Here is a 16,509-nt window from a genome sequence, read left to right as displayed (position 1 = left end):
TTTTATAAGATTATTCATATCCTCTAGAAATAAAAAAATTAAACAGTTCTTACAATCTCAAATTAGGATAGATATATTCATTCTTGTCCATAAAACTATTATGAAGATCAAAAATATATGTGAACAAACTTATAAAAGTATAAAGTGCAAAACAAATGTTAGTACAAAGGCTAAATTCTCAATAACATACTGAATACCTTTGCAAATACACTTAATATTATTTATTTTACTAATCCTCACAATAATGCAGGTGAAGTAAGTATTTCTACAACCCTAATTTCACAGAGGAATATAGAAGTATATCAAGATGACATACACAATAAATAGTTGTCTCAAGTAATCAATAGCAGAAAGCCCCAGAAAACCTGGCCCCAGAAAAATATTTCTGAAAAAACAGTATATTCAAAATTTGAGGTTAGGACAATAACCGGAAATTTAAAATACATAAGAACTTAATGTATTCTTGAAATGTAAAAAAATCAGTGCCCTTCTTACAGTCAGCTACGTTTAAGTACCAAACTACACAAATGAAAATATGTCATTCATTAAGGGGACAAACCAGCAAATTTATTGTTTCCAAATCTGTAATTTTAAATTTAAAATCCCAGTATGTCTTCAAAAAGGGAACTAATGATTAATACACAATAGACTTGATAATGTTGAAAAATATGGAAATGGGTACATCGACCACTTTCACAATTTTGAATTTGATGTGAGTAGGTAGGGATTTGGAGGATGCCAAAACAAACCACACGAAAGTAAGAACTGAAAAAATCCAAGAAGATACATTTTTCTGCTGCTGTTGTCCATAAGTATTATCTTTAGATAGATATCCCTGGAAATTGTTTTAAAAAAGCAATAGCAGAGAGATCTCCCAGAACAGAAACACAAATGTTTCCCTTGTTACATTTAATATAATAATATAGAATTTATATTTACCTAACGGATTATTGTTGTACTTCCTCAAAGTTACTTTGCTAATTTTTACTAAACCCTCTAATGATCCTCCTAAAGGCCCATAAACCATAAGTAAACCATAAGTAAACCAATTCTTAAATAACTCTTTACATAGCATTTTGCAAAAATGCTTCCTTCATTTCTTTTCTTTACTATCATTTACACTGACTACCAGCAAATTCAGCTTCAAAAGATTTTCGCATTTTCAGGAAGAGCAAAAACATCATACTTCCCATCTTATGAAGAGTTCACAGCCCCGCAAGTACTGAAGACCTGAGAACAAAGACCTGCTCTTTTGAAAGCTGTGCATGAACCCCAAACAAGGACTGTCATCTGATCTTGTCTGTTGTGGTGAATGTTTTACATAACTCTGATACAATCATGGAGTTCCTTTTGTAACCCTTTCTTTTCACACTGATCTATAATACTGATTTTATTTCCATGCATTCTTATACAATCCATGTGGATATGGTTGGAGGAATTTAGTAAACACTGATTGAGTTAAACAGAGGCTATCACAACTTTACAGTAGAAATTCCAAGGAAGCTCAGTTAAGTGCCAATGACACCAATAGTAAAGCCATGCCCATGAGGATAGTGGAATTATCTATTTGCAGGTCAATATCCTGGATTTGAATTAGAGGAACATGGTGATCCTATTGATCTTGACTCACTTAGAAGACAAACAAAATAAACAGAGAGCACAGAAATTGGATTGACTTTTTGTAAGTCAACTTAGCATTTCTAACCAAAATGCCAAATACACTATCCAAAAGTTCTAAAAATCCTGTTTTTTTTTTTTTTTTATGGATTTCACTTCATCTGTGTTACTAGTTTTAGGCTCATAGTAATACTGTAGCAGTTGGAGATGGGATATTATCACCCAATATACATTTCAAAGAAATTCTTTGTAGAATTTAACCATTAATTGCTGGAGGCTTATTACCTGGGCCTTACTGATTTTATAACATTCTGAAGGGAAAAGCAGTATTTTTTTTTAACAATTTATTTATTTCAGAGAGAAAAAGAACATTTGTGTGCATTGGGGAGGGGCTGAGAGACAGGAAGAGAGAATCTTAGCAGCCTCCACACTTGAGAACACAGCCCAAGGTGGGACTCGATCTCACCACCCTGAGATCAATACATCAGTGGAAACCAAGAGTTTGACGTTTAACCTCCTGCACCACTCAGGTGCCCCAGGAAAAGCAATGTCCTGTGAGTATATTTAAATTTCAGTTTTTTTTTTTTTTTTTAATTATTTATTTATTTGACAGAGAGAGAGCAGGAACACAAGCAGGGGAGTGGGAGAGGGCGAAGGGGACTTCCGCTGAGCAGGGAGCCTGATGTGGGGCTCGATCCCAGGACCCTGGGATCATGATCCGAGCCGAAGGCAGACGTCTAACGACTGAGCCACCCAGGTGCCCCTAAATTTCAGTTTCTAAAGAGATTTCAGAATAAACAAATCTAAATAAACAAATCTCTTCAAAATAGTGTTTAAGAAAAAATTTTTTCTCTCTTTCCTGTTGACACTGAAAATACGTGTATAACAAGTGGTAAGATCCAGAATATGACAAAAGCCCCAAAAGTAACTTTAAAATTTATCTAAAGTTCTCAGCCAGACTCACATTAATCACATGAATATTATGAAGAGTTATTCTAAGACTTATTTGGGTAAGTTAACACAATCTCTCTTTACATTGTAGTATTTACTAGAAAGGGTGAGAGTAGAACATATGTACATGCATGCAGCTCTAAACTTTATTCAGAGGATATGAGCCTTCCCCTTTACTTCCTAGGATAGAAGGGAGAGGTTATATATCTGTAAGCTGTAGGAGTGAACAGGCAGGACGTGAATGACTCAGCTGGCTGAATGTATCTATTAAGATCCTGGACCACTATTCTCACCCCGCCCCTCCTGTCCTCACACAACAGGCAACAACACACTGATTAGAATAAAGCCAACGGAAATTGGTGAAAAACATGGAAAAGTTTCTTATTCTCTCCTTTATAGTAAACCAAGGTTCAGTGATACCTCCTCCAAGAGAAATAAGAGACAAATGGTGACAAATCTGGAAGAAACAAAAGATAACCTATTTGGAACCACAATAAATTACTTTCACAAAATCACTTATGAGCAAGTGTGTTGTATTAAGCCACTAGGTTTCAGGGTTTTTAAGGCAGGATTATGATGGAATGGAGTTAGAATGTGAGGGAAATGAAATGGAAGTGAGTATAAAGAAAATAAAGGAGCTGAGAATGACTCAAAAGTTTGCATAAGCTAAGGAGGCCTTATTTCTGGTGATTATGCATGTGTTTTTTGTTTTGTTTTTTAAATCATGATGGCAGGATGAAGTATCTTCTTTCCTTTGAACATTATCAGGTTTTTGTTTTTTGGTTTGTTTTTTTTTTAAAGTAATCATGTATTACTTCTGGAAACTATGCTATATCATTGATCACCTAAATAGAATCAATGAATATATGTGATCTAAATCAATGCCTTTGACATGAAACAGACACAGAACTAAAACAAGCCCATCTAGCAGGCACTTGATATACTGCTGTATTAGGGGCATTCCACATACCTAGAAATCCTGAGAAATGTTTTCTTCTAAAGCTTGGAGATATATGAATGCGTATTCTCATATGTTGTACTAAATCATACCATATGTCATATATAAAATATTTCACTTATTCCTCAAAATGACCTGATAAAAACAACTATCATTGAGTTTTTATTACTAAACAACTTGAAATGACAAATGTTATATCCATTCCATAAAAATAGTTTACAGTCTTCTAAAATGAAATTATCTCTTAGGTTTGTAAAATAATTTTCTACTTTAAAATGAAAAACATAATCATAGACACATCTCTTTTCTCCTAGGTCTATTGTTATCCAAACTGTCCCCTTCATCTTTTACTCTAAACTCTTTCCTTGGACAAACAATATTTAATTACCATTAGTTAGGAATAAGTCCCTCTTTTTAGAATGTTAATACTTTAGTTATGAATGATGTCCTTTGTTATTTTCACTGTAGTTGATTTGCAGAGGTATTTTGCTACTTAATATATAAAATCATCTTAGTGCATATGTAAAAACCAAATGAAAGCCAAATGAGAAGAGAAGAAATACTTGGAGATGAGGAAGTTGTGTGTAAGGATGTATGTACAGTTGAGAGTGAAAATTAGGACATGTTCCAATTTTTGCACAGCTTAGCAGAAATAGTAATATTCTTCTCCAAGAATATCTTTTCTTAATACTATCTCTAAATAACCATATCAAACTTCCTCTTAAACATCTTTGTGCTGTTATTGTGCTATTTTTTCTTCACACAAAAAACAATCACTGTATTAAAACCATGCCCCCTATATTACAGATGATCCAATATCTATAATTCTATTACAAAAATGCACTGGTGTTTTTAATGCCAGCGGCTTTTAGATAATTATGTTTTTAACACAAATTTATCAGCATAACAACCCATTCCACAAAATGGAAAAGAGGCAATATTTACATCAATGGCGCTTTGAAACTAACACTCTCCCTCAGGGATTCATAGCCACAGAGTCTCTAGTCTTTTCTCTTGACAGGTTATAAATATTCTCAGAAGTAACTGTTTTGATGTTGCCTTAAAAACAGGGGGAAAAAGTAAAGAAAACTGGGACTACATGCATTTTCACATAAATTTCTCTATCACATTTGACAGTTTAATTATATTGTTGTTATTTGCATTTCTCGTGTTACTTCATACATTGGAGTCCTAGCTAATGGATTTCCATAAAGCGATACTTCATAGTGTTCTTTGCCGAATGAAATCTTATCTTAGTTTCTTGTTGTGCTAGATAAATTCAATCAACAACAACCATATGTTAACAACTTTGAAGTTTGTTTGTTAGAATCAATAATTTCTGAAAGCCTTGATTCTTGGCTATACATAATACATGTCCTCAAATAAAAGCATTCCATGATAGAATTAAAAAAAAAAAATCACCAAGGAAATTTACTGGGGGGTAAAAAGAAATTGTATTCATATTTCAACACAATTTGAAAACACTTGTATACATCTCCCTCTAGCAAAAATTACCTAAGGATTAGAAAAATTTCTGCCATGTCTTCTCTCTCAAACTTCCCCACACTAGAATCCGAAGATAACCTACAAAAGCATGAATTATTTGAATATTGCTTTGTGTACTTTAATAAATGCTGACTACCATCAGACTCCAATTAATACAGTAACATTTTAGTCTTTAAGGGATGAGTAGAATCACCCCTAAGTATCTTGCAGAATAAAACAGAAGAACCTAATCTCAACTGGCAAAATTGCATTATTTAGTTTCCCTCCATGACTGGCCATGTTACTTGCATTTTCACCATACTTTCACTTTTGTGTGTGGATGTGTGTGTGTGATATTGAGAAGCATGGTAGAAATCTTTGAATAAGGCCTACTAGGTCCTTTATTCAACCAAGAAGAAATTAGTAGGTTCTAAAATTGGAACATGCATTTAGCACCATCTGGGAGCTTTGTAAAAACAGATTCCTGGGTTCTGTCTCTAGAAGATTCAAATCAGCAGCTCTGATTTGAATCAGAATCAGGGCCTCAGAATCTGAATGTCTTACAAGTTCCAGGCGATGATGATGCTGGTCTGGGGGACCACACTTTGAGTGAATAGGATGAGAGGAATTCTGTGCAGAGAATTCAACTCTTCCCAAAGATGATTTGGCTCATTTTCTATGGGGGAGGAAATCTTTTTTCCTCTTCCCTCTAGATTCTTTAATAGGGGAATCTAGTAATTAAGTTGACATCAAGATGATTAACAGAAGAAAAATTTAATTCCATACATAGAGGAGCTCATAAAAATATGACGCGCAAAAAGGTGGCCAAAGTCAGCTTTTAAGAGAGAGAAACAATCAATTTGTGAAGAACTGATAAGACAAGGAAGTTTGGGTTTGGGTAGTTTGTTACTGAAGAAGTAACAGCCTTTGTTTATACAGCATGCGTAGTCCTGAATTCCTTATCTCTGGTGATAAGGATGTCTCTTTGCCTCCTGCTATGAGAAGGGTACCTTTCACTTGGGAGATTTATTTCCCGCTCTCAGTGGGGGCAAAAGAGGGTCAGAGCGTTCTTCTGGCACTGGCTGTTTCTTAAGCAACTTCAATTTGAAATAATCAATATGCCAAAATGGCATACTTTGGGGTGACTTGCCCTATACCCCATCATCCCTCGTTCCAAACTACTAAGTAGATCATTTTAATCAGTATCTGTTTTTTCTTCTCTTGAAATGACTCCAAAGAAAACTGAAAAATTAAATGGGGTTTTATTAACTCAAGAGCTCAGCCTTAGTAAAGAGACAATTCTCTTTTCCTGACAGAAGAGCAGAGTAATTTTAAAACGAATGGACGGATAGAAGGAAAAAAAGAGGAAGGAAGGACAGGAGGAAGGGTGGAAAGAAGCAGTCAGCTAATTACCAGTTAAGCTCTAGGGAGCCAGTCCATCTTATCATTACAAAAGTTGGGGACATGCTTTGTTTTTCTCACTTGTCACCTCATTGTAGGAATGACATATTATTCAAAATCCGGTATTGTTCAGGTCAGGGAGGGGGGAAATAAAGAAGGAGGGAAGGAAGGGAGAATGAAGTAAAGAAAGAAAGAAATTAATTTCAAGGGCTTTAGAGAGAAAGATTTCTCAAATAATGACAGTAAAATATATGTAATTTCACCTAAAAAGAGGACTTGATGGCCACAGAATCTGCCAATTTGAGTAATTTTACAAATCATATCTATTGTCCTCAAATACTTTTTTCCTTAAATTCTCAGCTGCCACACACAATTGGGTGGTCAATTAGGATAATTTGTTGATAGGCTCATTAGCAATTTCATTTGGGGGCCTCTGGTTGCATTCCCAAAGGATTAAAATGAGAAATTTCTAAGAATCTTATTTCAAATGAATGCTCCAATCAATGAACAATTATGAAGCTAATCAATTTTAAATAGAATATTTTTATAAGTTTGAAATATTTTACAGGACACTTTCTTAATTACTAATCGTGCTTCCTTTTGGAAGAACAGTTGGGAAAAAAGGCACTCTAGCTACTACAAGTAATTGCCTATTGCAAAGATTTAGTAATTTCACCTTGAAATTTTATTTTAGACATTACTGAAAATACGTAGACATTTAAACCAGATTGCAAAAGATTCCAGACTCTTCTATTATGATCTCTTTTCCAAGCCACAGTAACTTTTCAGACCATAGTAATAAAATGGGATGTTGTCTCATCCACCTGTTGGCTGTTTATCATGTGCCCAGCATCTCCCAGATTTGGCATATTGCAAAGAAAGTAAAATGAATCTGGCACCTAAAAAGAAGACAATCTAGGAAGAACACAAAATAACTACCTGAAATCAGGAGTCTACATGTCATCCAAAAGAAAGGAAGTGAAAAAACCGGTTTCCGTAGTAAGGAAAAAAAACAGACTTTAATTTCGGAGAATGATTCTCATGGACACAGCTGGCAGAGTAAGAAGTGCTCAGGTGAGAAAGTGTCCTGCTCATCTGGCAGGACGGCTCAACGGGGTAGTCAGTCTACATCACCATTTCAGCAGAGCCATGGTTTCCCTACTTTGGTATCTCATTACAGATATGAATATTATTCTCTGGTATTGTTCAGGCTAAAGTATTCATGGTGGAAAAAAATTATTTAAGCTCCACATAGAACTGAATGCACATGAGAAGTACAGTCAGATCTTAAAGAAAATTCAGCTCTTCCTGTGTGGTTGAAAATAACCACCATTCAGTGTTAAAGATGATCCTTACCTAGTTCGAATTAAATATATTTGTCTTCTTTATTTTTAAAGTATTTGGTGCCTCCTCAAAAACCTGTGCTTAGAGGTCGTGGGCCTTTAACTGGTATGTTTGTTTTCTTGTTGAGTGTGTTACTATTTTGTCATAGTTATTTTTGTTTTGAGCAGAATAATACCTCTTCATTTATCATTGTAAATATTAAAAGAGATTTGTATAAACTGCATAGCTAGCTCAAACTTTATTTACAGAAATGTTTCTTCTGGGTCATCAAAATGTAAATGCCTTTCTGGATCCATAATTGAGCAAGTGTGTGTGTGTGAGAGAGAGAGAGAGAGAGACAGGGGAAAATATACACTAATGTGACTGGCTTTTGATGATGTTTAAGAAACAGCTGTCAGTCAGTCTGGCTGAGTTCCTGGCAGTTTCTATATGGATGTAGACTGAATAACCATTGGATATTTCTCACTGAAATGTTCTGCAGATGTTGGCAAAAAGATAGAGTCCCTCGAAAGGGACAAATGTGCATTTTAAAGTGAATGCAGAAAGATGAGGCCTTAGTATTTCCAAGGAATAACACTTGTTCTGACAAATCCAAAGAATAAGTGAAAAACACCCAGTAAATAAATATTTACCTCCTGAACTGACATCCCTCCTATATGAGGTGCATACTGTGAATGTTTTAGAAGAAACTATACAATAGCCAGAAAGGAAACAACATGTACCTACATATTGGCATTTCAAAGCTAGAATCCATATGTTTTAAAATAAATTAGGCAATCTTTATGTTTCCAATCAACTCATCACAGACAGTATTTTTGAAGTTGGAAATCTTCCAAATAAACAGCTTTTTCCAGGATATAGGATGATTCTGCATAATTTATTCTAATAAAGAATCTGAAATTAAGATAAAAAATATTTACCACTAAATATGTTGCAAATTTTAGTCATATAAATGGTTCTAATACTATATCACCCCATCAATCCAGATTTAGTTAATACAAAACAGTTGTGTATTATAAAAATAAAAAAGAATATACCTCAAGTAGGAGACAGTTTCATTTTGGCTGATTAGAGTAACGGAAAAATATGGACTTTAAAGATAGATATCTTGATGAATTTCTATTCTCTTCTACTTACTGGCTATGTAGTCATGTGGAAGTCACTTCAGCTCTCTGAGCTTAAATTTCTTCATGATTACACAATAATGGCCCCTGCCAGCCCTATTCTTTCAAGCATCATTTGAGATAACAGATACAAAATTAATTTATAAAGTATAAAACACTAGTCTAGTTAAAAAAAAAATCAGTGGACTTAAAATTAGAATGACATTTTCAAGTTCCGGCTCTTTTCAGCTGCTATGTGAACTTGGAAAGGTCATTATTTCCCTTCAAGCTTATGAGCTTCCTCCATACCTACAGTGTGGTTCCTAAAATACAGCATCAGCATCACCTGGGAACGTGTTAAAAATGCCCTACCCTAGGCCCTCTGAAACAGAAACTCTGGGGGTGACCCATCATTCTGTGTTTTAAGGAGCCTTCAAGTGATTTTTAATAAATTTTAAAGTCTAAGAACCACAAACATATCTCAAAAGCTGTTGTGAGGATCATTAGAATCACCTGTAGTATTTATGCACGTATATACATGTGTGTGTATGTGCACACACATACCAGCCCACATACACATACTCTGCCCACCCAAGCTAATTAAATCAGAAATCTCTACAGATACTAACCCAAGCACCAAGCAAAGATCACAGTAATTTAATTCAGGTAATGCTATTAATTTCCAGAAATGTTATAGGTGACCAAAGCACGTGGAGGTTCATTCTAGTTACTTACAACTGGTTACTTCAATTATTTCTATTGTGCAAGGTCACGGGTTCCCTGGAATTTCTAGGTCTTCAATATTTCTCTACCAAACTAAGCAGAAAAATGTACGAGGAGTCTGAGTATATTACACATACACACACACACACACACACACACACACATATATATATATATATATATATATATATATAGCCAAGAGTAGAGAAGGGTATTCCCCCTTAAGCACAAGGAATATCTTCCAAGAGCCCCCGTGAATGCCTTAACCTCCATTTAGTACTAAACCCTATATATCCTAGGATTTTTCCTATATATACATATTTATGATAAAATTCAATTCATAAATTAAGCACAGTAAGAGATTAACAAGTACTAACAAAACAATTATAACAACATGTGTAATAAGTTACATGAAGTGGCCTCTGGAAGTATCTCATAGTACTGCACTCGCCCTTCTTGGGATGTGAGATGATAAAATGCCTATGTGATGAGATGAAGTGAGGGAAATGATATAAGCATTGTGACATAGTGTTAGGCAGCTATTAACCTTTTGATGATACCTCAGAAGGAAGACCATCTGCTTCCAGGCAGCAACTGACAAGGTAACTGAGACCAAAGAGAATGACACTATGGAATGGGTGGGGGTGAGGGGGTAGGAAAGCTACCCTAGTTTAAGTGCAATGCATAGCGTCTACCCCACCCCCCACTCAGAGGTCAAATTAACCTCTGACCCAGAACCGCAAAAGAAAATTGGATTCTTCTCTCCATCGCTGCTTCCACCCTTTTCTTTAGGAAATTAGGCTTGGAGACCTCAAAAGCAAGCAGTTGTGGTCTTCAAGGGATATCTATTTCTGTTATGGGATAAAACTCCTCTTAGACAAAGAAGTATAAAACCTGGGAAGAACAAGCACCTGTTAATCACAATGAATGAGCTTGAAATACAAGTATAGGGTCAACTAGATTAAAGCAACTATCTAGGAAAATTGATTATTTTGTTTTTGTTCTCCATTTAAATGTGCAAAATTTGACCCAAAGCATAATTGAACAGACAATGCCATACAGGTTTCAAATCTATTTGTAAATCAAATATGTTTTATTCAATTATTCAGTCAAAAGGGAAAAAAAAAGTGGTAGTTCTATACCTAAAAAGGCTTTTGACTAAATCAGTTAAATGATCCAGTGAATTGTCCCTTTATCTCACCTAACTTACCCTTCTCAAACCGTGGGCTTAGATGTGGCAAGGATCTCAGAAGTTACCCAATAAGCATGGCACATAATAATGGAACATCAGTTTTACACAACACATTTAGAACAAGGAGATAATATGGAGTATTACAAGCAAAGCAAGATTTAAATGAATCAGAGAAACCTTATGCTGGTGTAGGCCACTATAGCTTTACCACCAAACCATTCTGCACATGCCGCCTGACCTCTGTGTGCTCCTACAAAGCTTCTTTTATCAGCAGTAGTATAAAGACAGAAAAATGTGAGCACTCTACTAAAAAAAAAAGAAGTAGGGGAGTACTTCAATTACAGAGCTCATCCAGGCTATAAAAAAATACTATGTTTAAACTATCAGCATAATTGAGGTCAAAGAATTATAGTAATAATTGCTTAAAAATTTCAACTCATATATATGTAAAATAAACATCAATGTCATGAATGTCAACTCCAATCTGTTAGTAGAATAGCAATGTTAAATTAAAATGCTGTCTCATGAAAACATAGGTGACACTGGTGAACATCTTTATACTACTTCAATTTGGAAGCCAAGAATACTGTCAACGGTGCTCACTCCACACAAGTATAAAGACACACACTCAAACACATACTGTGCTCCAACTGTACTTGTGACCAAGTAAAATACAACTTGCTTTCCAGCAAATTGCCACATACAAATGAACCCACCTCACAAGAACCAAGTTTTCATGCCTGCAACAATTCAACAAAATAGTCAAAACTTTGTACCAAATATCTCAAATATAAAATCCAATAATGTACATTAGTGTTATAATCTTCTCTAAGTGAAATTAAGAACATTATAATAGCTGAGGTATGATTAAACAGTCTTATATAAATACCACTCAAAACTTCTAAATATATATATACAATTGATGGTGTTAAGATGGTGTTTTTGAGATATGTATTTACCTGAACAAAATAAACCAACATGGCTCCAGAGTCATGGGATATTGGCCAACTGGTATACTTAAGTTACTAAGGATTATACACAGAAGTCAAAATTAAGCATCAAAAGAAGTCATTCTTTTTGTTGTTGGTAATACTGTTATCTACATGTCTCCTAATTTTAATTTTCTTATTCTCTATCATAATTAGTGAAATATACTTACACCTATAAGATTGGCAAAAGTTAAAAAGTGACATATACAGTATTGGCAGGGGTAAGGAGAAACAGGTGGTACTGTCAAATTTGACAATTTCTATGTAACACAATTCAGCAATATCTGTCAAAATTAAGATATACACATTTTGACATAGTTTTCCTACAGCTACCTATCCTGTTATATATATACTTGCATATATGCAACATAAAATATGTACAAGGATAATCTTTCCAAACTAGTTACTATAGGAAAGAGCTGTGGGGAGGGAACCCTGCCCCTCAATACGCTACTGGTTAATGATTTATTCATTAAAAAGAAATAATATACAACTATTAAAAGGAATAGCTCTAGACATACTAATAGGAAATAATTTCTAAAACATATCATGAAAAACTGTTAAAACAGTATGTATTAGATATAACAATTTTGATTGCATAAGCAAATGGATAAGTAAAATAGGTCTGTAAATTCTTAGCTAAATTTAGAAATATACCTAAGATATTCTGAGGTTCTTTTTGGAAGGTATCTGGGTGGTGTGGGAACTATCAGAAGAGACACTTTTTCAATTTTATACATTTGGTAAATTTTAAATTTTATGCCATTTATATGATTATATATTTTTAAGTTTAGAAATGCAGAAAACTTCATTTGATTTTTCCAGAGCCACCAGAGAAATGGAATACATTTGTGACAAAAACCTGACATTCTTTTTTTTTTCCCCCTTTGGAAGTACACTAGTTTTTGTTTTGCTTTGTTTTGTTTTCAAATTTTAGTTTAAATTCTTTTTTTTTTTTTTAAGATTTTATTTATTTATTTGACAGACAGAGACCACAAGTAGTCAGAGAGGCAGGCAGAGAGAGAGGAGGAAGCAGGCTCCCTGCCCAGCAGAGAGCCCAATGCGGGGCTCGATCTCAGGACCCTGAGACCATGACCTGAGCCGAAGGCAGAGGCTTTAGCCCACTGAGCCACCCAGGCGCCCCAAATTTTAGTTTAAATTCTGGTTAAGATATAGTATAATATTGGTTTCAGGAAAATTTAGTGACTCGTCACTAACATATTACACGCAGTACTGATCATAAGTAGTGCCCTCCTTAATACCTAATAGCCCATCCCCCACCTACCTCCCTCCATCAACCTTCAGTTTGTTCCGTCACTAAAAGTATCTTATGGGGCGCCTGGGTGGCTCAGTGGGTTAAAGCTGCTGCCTTCGGCTCAGGTCGTGATCCCAGCGTCCTGGGATCCAGCCCCACATCGGGCTCTCTGCTCAGCAGGGAGCCTGCTTCCTCCCTTCTCTCTCCACCTGCCTCTCTGCCTACTTGTGATCTGTCTGTCAAATAAATAAATAAAATCTTTTAAAAAAAAAAAGTCTCTTATGGTTTGTTTCCCTCTTTTTTTCCCTCCCAAACCTGGCATTTTTCATACATTTGTGTGTGTATGTATGCATGTTTTAACTATGTTAGATACTATTTTTACAAATGAGAAAATGGAAGTTCAGAAGGATTCAGTAATTGTCTCCAGCAATTGTGTCCCAGCAAATAAATGGCCCTATCAAATGTTGTGTTCAACTCCACTGAGCTCCAAAGCCTGTGGTCTTAACCACCACACTGCACATGTTCTTTAGAGATTAGTTACAACCAGATATCTATCAGTGTTAGTTTTGAACTTTTAAATTGATATTCAATGCCAAATTGACAAATTTAACCTTACATTTTACCAATAATGCACCATCATCAAATAATTTAGTGTCTTTTACAGTAAACACCATTTTGTAAATTTAACTATCTCTGCATCAAGTAGAAAGTTATAGCCATTATCAGAACTATTGAGAAGGCCTTTCTGCAACACTGATCTTTTTACTTCCTGAATTATGCTAATTTTGCTTTAAATAAAAACTCAAAACAACATGTTGATCATTTTGGTTATTAATATGCAATAAGAAGAAATGAGTCCTGGTTGATAGTGCTAGAAATTGATAGTTTCAAATTCTGAACTCAGTTCATAGCTTCACAACTGCTTTTCAAGAGTAACTTCTATCAAGTCTCTTAACCCCTGGAAACTTCATCTCTAAAAGGGTAGCCGCAAAATGTACCATCCTCCATGGGATATTATGAGCTGTCATTAATTAATGTTTTGTAGCGCACTCTGAGATTTCATTTGAATGGTGCTACATCAATGCAAAGTATCAGTAAGTCACTTAAAAATCAAATTGTCACCTGCTCTACAGACTCAGGCAAAGCCTGCAGTTTGCTGATAATGAAGCTGGCTCTTGTGTATGTTTTTTGAAGCTAGTTGGGGTGGAGTTTATTAGAGCATCATTTTAATAAGGCTATTTGTGAGCCTAACAGAATAATAGAGGTGTGTAAATACTTTAACTCTCAATTACTTGGGCAGGGGCCTCTTTACCTTCCCACTGCTGCTTAATAGTCAGCCAGAGGCTGATTGATGATGCTTGAAACACCTGGTCAGAAAGCAGAAAAGGGGTGGAGTCACATAAGGCGCTCTCTGACAGATGCTGGGAAGTGTGGGCTACCTCCATGCCTTATTCTCTTCATGCTCCCTCTCTCCCCGATGTCAAGGCCAGAGGCTTAGCTTTAATACCTATGAAGTGTCCAGAAGTAAAGGAAAATGAGGGAGTTACTTGATCTCAATTCGTCAGTCACTAATTCTGAACATCTCCAAGAAATATATAAATTCCCATTACTCTGTTATACCTCATACAAAGTAAAACCAGAAATTTGTTAATCCACCCCAAATATGTTCTCAGAAAACAAAGTGTTGACTTTATTTTTGCCAGGATTCCATGACATGTGATCTTCTCAGGTCCACAGTAAGACTTCACAGATGTTACTACTAATATTGAACAAAAGACTATATTCAAGTGTATTCAGATTTTTTCAGTAGTATTCAAGAGAAAATGCTGATTTATAATCTCCAGTGTGCTGCTCTTTCCCTGGTATTTTGTGTGTATGACACAATTGTTATACAGTTAATTTCCCTACTAAATGAGACAACTCTATCATAGTTGACATGCTAACAGATTTGGCTTTGCAACCATAATTTTTACTTTAGTGTAGTCACTGCTTATAAATTAAGAATGATAGGTTTAAGAAAATTTAAAAAATTCAAAATAGTTTTGGGATCATAAAAATATGTTGTTCAATACCTTATAAATACTTAAGAAAATAGTTGCTAAAAATTCCTGTCAAAATGTAAAATATAGCAGGAAATAGGGACAAAAATAGATTCGCCCTCAAATTTTAAATTTGTCAAAATTAAAGAGGCATTTCTGTTAAAATTAAACTGGAGAAAATTACTTTTAAATAAAGATATGCTGTTTAAAACTTTCAGTGTGAGAAAATTTGCTGTTTACTAATACAATATATTTAAATGAAATTAACTTTCAGCAGTTCAGAAATTTCTGTTAAGGATAACATTTTATATTGAAGAGAGTATTAAGAATGTATTAAAAGTCATGACAGTTTTTCTGGAAATAACTGCCAATCAATATCCAACAAAAATTTTATTTGTACTATTTCTTAGATAAAAGAGAAATTCCATAATACTTCTGAGACTATACTTACCTAAATTTTTCCATACATTCTACCAGCAAGCACGTTGGCTAAATCCCAGAACACAATTGACATTTACCCTGAAATTCTGTTCAATCAAATGCCAGAGTAGATGTACCAATGAATCCAAACAGCAGAGACATACTACATCACATAACACGAGAATGTTCCAGCACTCAAACTAGTCCACAGGAAAAAAAAATAGAATTTGTAAAATGGTATTTTTAAAAATATAACAAAGGTAGTTTAAAAACAAATACATTTTTAAATGGATGTTAAAAGCTAAGCCACATGCTATTTAAAGGAGGAGGAAAAGAAAAAAGTTTAAATGACCAAAACAAAACCAGGAAAATATTAACACTGTGGGGGGTGTGTGTGTGTGTGTGTGTACACACTATCAGAAAAAGTAGACTTTAAAGAAAAAATCCTCTCAAGCAATGGTGGATTGAAAACACCTCCATGATGGGTTGCAACTTGTCCCATCAACAGAAGCTTATTTCTCCACCCCTTGAAACCAGACTAATGTTATGTCTTGCTTTGACCAATTATCTATTGGAAGTGATATCAGGGGGGGCTATAGAGCTTAGGATGTTACAGCCTTTGTGGATTCTACTCTTACTTACTAAATTCCAAAACCACAATGGTGTGAAAAATCTTCATCCAGTTTACTGAAGGATAACATGCTATACCTACAGAAGATACACACTCTTCTAGTCAATAGCCCGTTCCAACTGCCAGACAGGTTGGGAGGCCTTCATGGATCCTCCAGACCAACTCAAGCTACCAGATGACTCCAACTTCATAAATACTCACAAGCTAAAAAAAACAGAAAACCTGAAAAGATTGTCAACCACAAGAATCACAGGAAATAATAAACCATTGTTATTTTATTAGTTTGTTATATAACAATACATAACAAAAACAATTGTTTTGGCTGGAAAATAAACTGTGCTAGATCGAAAACATGTCCACAAAGGGGTGATACCTACATCTCCACCTCTTAAATCCAGACT

Source organism: Martes martes (genome assembly GCF_963455335.1).
Source record: "Martes martes genome assembly, chromosome: 15".
In the NCBI taxonomy this organism is placed as follows: Eukaryota; Metazoa; Chordata; class Mammalia; order Carnivora; family Mustelidae; genus Martes; species Martes martes.
Note: the sequence above shows the minus strand (reverse complement) of the source record.